Here is a 6,000-nt window from a genome sequence, read left to right on the forward strand (position 1 = left end):
ATCAAATCCTGGATTAGACTGATACCGACTGACAATCCCTACTGCATTGCAAATGTTGGGTCTGGTACACAACATTGCATACATTAAGCTTCCAACAACTGAAGTATAGGGAATTCATCTAATCTCCTCAACCTCTTGAGGTGTCTTAGGAAATTGATCCTTAGGCAATACAATTCCATGTCTGAAGGGTAACAAACCCCTATTGGAATCCTGCATTCTATATCCGATCAACATTTGATCGATGTACGATGCTTGAGACAAGGCTAACCTCTTGTTCTTACAATCCCAAATGATCTTTGTGCCTTATCCAAATCTTACATTTGGAACTGGGTAGCTAGCCATTTCAAATATCAGTCAGAAAACCTATATCATTCCCAATAAGTACAGTACCAGGAAAGCTACTGAGTGATTGATGATCTTCTTGTAAACACAAGGCTCATCAATGTTCTGTTGAAAGCCAAATGACTTGACCACACTGTCAAATCTAATGTTCCATGATCTAGACGCTTGTTTCAGCCCATAAATGGACCTATTAAGCTTGCAAACCCTTTGCTCTTGATCTGGAACTATGAACCCCTCTAGTTGAACCATGTAGATGGTCTCCTCAAGATTACCATTAAGAAAGGTAGTCTTGACGTCCATTTTCCCTATCTCATAATCATAAAATATGGCTATAGACAGGAGTATCCTGATAGACGTGAGCATGACAACAGGTGAGAAAATTTCCTCATAGTCGACTCTCTCAACTTAGGTATAACCCTTTGCCACAAGTCGAGCCTCAAAGGTTTGCACCTTTCCATCTACACCTCACTTTCGCTTGTAGATCCACTTACACCCTATAGGTCTTACCCCATCAGGCTGATCCACAAGCTCCCAGATGTTATTGAAGTACATAGACTCCATTTCCTGTTTCATGGTCGTAATCCATTCATCATCGTCAATATCCTCCATTGCTTGCTTAAAAGACAATAGATCCTCAACTCCATTATTAGAAATGACGTTCTAGTCAAACCCATGTATCAATCCGGTGGGTTTATAACCCTCCCACTACGTCGAGGCAGTCTCAACCATTGAGCTGGTTGACTAGATGTACCGACCTCAACAACTTTTGTTGATCTGTCAGTCTGTTCAACAACTCTTGTTGAACCCTCAGTAGTCTTAGTCTCACTAGAAATCTTACGTAAAATATGCTTACTTTGTGGTTTATGATCCCTGATGTGGTCATTTTTCCAAGAAGATAGCATTTGTAGAAACAAACACTTTGTTCTCACTCAGATCATAGAAGTATCCACCCCTCGTTTCCCTGGGGTAGCCTACAAAGAGGCAAACATTCGAACACGATTCCAACTTCCGGGTTAGTCACAAGCACATATGCCGAACACTTCCAAATCCTGAAGTGGTGTAAACTACCTTTACGGCCTCTCCACAACTCAAAAGGTGTTTCAGAAACACTTTTTGAAGGAATGTTGTTCAGAATGTAGCATGCAATTTCCACTGCAAAACCTCAAAATGAGTCTGGAAGATAAGCGTAACTCATCATAGACCTAACCATGTCCAACAAGGTTTTATTTCTCCTTTCTGATACACCATTCTGCTGAGGTGTACCTAGGGCCGAGAGTTGGGATGTAATTTCATGTTCTATCATATAGTTATGAAATTGGAGGTCCATATACTCTCCACCACGATCAAATCATAGTGTTTTTATCTGCTTACCTAACAAGTTTTCTGTTGGGGTTGATGCCCTAAAGTCTCGTGTCCTGTAGTTTGTAAACAGTTCGTATGAACGCGTAACTAAACGATCGCTTACCTTTTGATAGACGATCGCTTAGTATTTACTACATGGTTGTGTACCCCGGCCTAAATGACCAAGTGCCTGACTATGTGATAGTTTTTCCTTTTTTTCCCCCACTTACTTGTTCGTAGTACACGATTGCCTTTTCTCCTCCCCTCTACCAATTCCATCAAAGTCCACCCTTTGGATTCTCACTTCGAGAATACTGAGGCTTCAAGTGGTGATGTCGTCTCCGGTTGCTTGTTGTTCGTGCGCTGCTGATCGTGTAGACGACCGTGGTGCTGTTAGGCGACTGTTTGCTAGACGAGTAGAAACGGGAGGATTTCGTTCACATTGGACCGAGTTCTATTGAAGAAAGTCTTCAGTACATTCGCTCGGTCTTTTTTTTTTAAAGCATGCCAGTAATTAGTGTTTAAATGAATATCTGTTTGTTAGAATGTATGTGTGGAAATTTTGTCACAATGAAATCGGAAAGATCTGCTTCCGTTCATAGGTACTCTTGTATAAGAGTTCCTTCAATTGGTATCAGAGCCAGATTTCTGATATTCCAATTTCATTGATGCAAAAAATTGCATATACATTCTCGGTGGGTGCAGCATGTCTATCTTTGTTTTAGCTGTTAAATCATTTATGGATGTGTGGATTAATGTAGTTTTCTGAAATGAAACCTCGGTTTGATTAATTCTTTTACATTTCCAATTATCTGTAAAGGCCCCTGCGTTTTTGGGCATGATTAATTGCTATAGAGTCTGTAATTCAAAGTTAGTTTGAGTTTGAGTTGTTCGTGAAGAAGTTCGGAGCAAGGGTTGTTATTCTTTGAGGAAGAAGACAATTAAGCGTTGGTCGGGTCGTGTAGACGATGAGGTAGGCGATTGCTGAGTATCGGATGCTTGGGTGTCATTTAACGCGCGCATGCACTAGACGATCGTATAGCTCAGCAAGCCTCATCGTTTAGTTACTGACTATACGATCATGGAGTAATCGCATGGTAAAGTGTTTACCTCTTCGTGTGTTAAGCAATCATCTAGACGATCATGCGTTTTCAGCCTTGTTGTTGTATAAGCAATCGTTTAGCTTTTCGCACTATCGTCTAGTGTGCACGAAGCGATCGTTTACCTGGAGGCGTTTACTAAACGATGGATCTTTGCTTGGAGGTTCAAGATTCGGTTCGCTTGTGAACCGGTTTGCTCAATGGAAAAATGTAATAGATAGAATTTTTCATTCTGGATTTGTAAAGGTTCATCCAGGTCCATTAATCTTTGGTTTAATACATGAGATGTATGTTTTTTATATGTCATATGGTATGCACATATAGTAAATCCCATCTTAGGTTATGCATTGGTCATGCATCATCTCTTTATTATAAATGTTATAATTTAGATAAGCATGATTTAAATTACGTAAGAGCATGCTCATGTATCATATAATATAAGAGTTATATTTAGGCATGCATAAAAACATTGACATGTATCATTTTTATATTATAATTGTATAGTATAAGGGTGTATGGAAAACATGTTTGTTTGGTTTTTACATGTATATAAAATTTATGTATGATAATGACCGGACATTGCATGAAGCATGACATATAGGTTACAAGTGTTATAAATACCTTGTTATGTGCAATATGTTTTTGTTGTTTCTTTTTAAAGGTTAAAGAGAAATTAGAACTAAAAGCAATAAGAAAGACATGCATGCTCACTTAGGTTTAATTCATGGTTTTAGAATGTTTAAAACTTGGATGACATGGACCTAAGATCATGGTTCTAATATGATTAGCAACCTTTAGGCTTTAATCTTTTAATTAGTTTAATAGGATTAAATTGACTAATAAAAAGTTAAAGTGTAGCAAATCTATCTATAAGGGACCTTTTGTCTAAGGCGGGTTCTGTCTAGTCTAGGGTATTTAAGTTGACGAAAATGTAACACCCCTACCTGAGAACCTACCTGGAAAGGTGAATTAGATAGATTTTATGCATGTATGCAAGTTAAGGACAGTTCATTAAAGTGTTTAAATGTGACTACTTGAACTTGTTTATTTCATAGACAAAAGTTATTTATGAGCGGACTTAAAAAGATGACTTAGACTAAAATCAGTAGTCGGATTGTCTAGGTTAATGAACCCCTAGGTAGAATTTTTAGTGGGAGGTACTTGAGGCATATGGTGCTTCATTTAAACCTTTCACGTTTCTCCTATATAGTCCACACCATGAGATCTACCCTTGGCTTCGTGGCACCTAGGAGTGTCCCCCTAAGTGGAAGCGGATCTTTCCAATTGACAAAATTACCACATATACATTCAAACAAACTAATATGCGTTCATAATGCTAAAGAGATCAATAGATCATACCAGTTGAAGACTTCTTCTTCACAGTGAGTCTAAAACCCAATCGTCTACCGTGAACATTCACCACTCGAACAGAAGGAAACGAAGATGTCACCACAATCAGAGCCCTCAGTATTCTTGGAGTGAGAATCCAAAGTGTGGGCTTTGTTCAGATTTGGTAGAAGGGAGGAGGAAGAGAGATTGTACACAACGATCAAGAAAGTAGGAGATGAGCTCATTTATCGCATAGATAAGATTCTTGATCGTTTAGGTGAAGTATACGATCGTGTAGAAAAAAGTAAGCGATCGTCTAAACGATCGTGTAGAAAAAACTAAACGATCGTCTATCGATCATTTAGTAAATATCGGGAGCTAAATGATCACTTAGGAAAAGTTAAATGACCGTTTAGTAAATAGCGCGTGAAGGTGTAATCGGTAAGCAATCGCTTAGCAATATCGTATAGGTAAGCAATCGTGCAGACACTATCATATAGGCACTGATTTTTTAAGCGATGACATACTCTTTAACACAATGTCTGTGCATCTCATGCTTAACACACCATGAGTTATTTATGCATCTCAAAATGATCTTTCAACATACTCATCCGTTATTAAAACAGAAGAGACACCGTCCTATTTCCCTTTTAATCGTCCAATGAATGTGATCTCATCATATTCATAACATATAAATTAATATCATATATTAATTATAGTATTTTTCCTCCACTAGATATAAATCATATTTATATCCAATTTCCTCCAAATTAATGTATCTTATACACAAAATTAATTATATCATATATAATTAACTAGTTCAATTATATCATATATAATCGAACTCTCTCTTGTCAATTTGAACATTTCAAACTGACCCAAAACTTGACTTTCAACTTGTATCCAAGCTACCAAGAGGACCTTATGGACCTAAGGCTCGAAGCTCCAACGGTACTTGAATAGCTGACTAAACTATTTAGTCATGATATCCACCATCCGTTAACTGCCAGACATTCCACTAAAGACTGATAGTTGAACTCTTCTTGCCATAGATATATTTCTATGTCCATTGGATATAACCAATCATCAGTATGATGACCCTTCACAGATGTTCGTAATTCCAGCAAGCCAATTTACCGTTTTGCCCCTGTAATTACATCTTCCTTCTTAAGTACCACTGATCTCTCTATTGAACAATACAACATAGTCCTACTATGTGTGAATACCTCTCGGGCCATGAGAAGGTGTGTGGCGCCACATCGTTCAAGCTCCAGAATCAGCCCTTAAGAGAGCAATCTATCTATTTACTCCTACTTTGGGGAAAGTGTAAACTTCATCTTGTGAAGCTGAGTTCCTAGCTCCCAAATTAGACGAATCCCCAAAATGGTAGGTTTGAGTCGGCGCTCTGGCCACTCGCACCCATGCAAATCAAAGGACCGCCCTCAATGGCAGGAGTTCCCAACTCACTTAGAATTGAGGTCATGTTACGTATGGTCATCCTAGTGAAGTGAAGTCTCAGTCATGAACGGAGTTATATGACAAGACATTAACACTTCGAGGTCAGGTCTTATACAAACTCTTTGTATATGATGCCCCCGCTCGCATGTCCACTACACAAATGATCAAGATCAGACCATCTGTGACAAGTCACAACATTTGTAACAATTCCACAAAGTAGGCCGCGTCCGTAGTGTTAACAGGATAAGGTTTCCCTTCTATATTCATATACTACAGACTATTTTGGTTGTCACTTAAGATATGATCCACTTGTATGTCACTACATACATGCTTAAGTTACATAAAGACAACCAGGGATATTAAGTTTATTGGTTTGTGGTAAAATAAATAACATCTAGATGTGCAAAATCAAGAAATGAAGTAAATATCA

Source organism: Benincasa hispida, chromosome 11, assembly GCF_027475165.1.
Source record: "Benincasa hispida cultivar pf3 chromosome 11, pf3_genome.v1.1, whole genome shotgun sequence".
Lineage (NCBI taxonomy): Eukaryota > Viridiplantae > Streptophyta > Magnoliopsida > Cucurbitales > Cucurbitaceae > Benincasa > Benincasa hispida.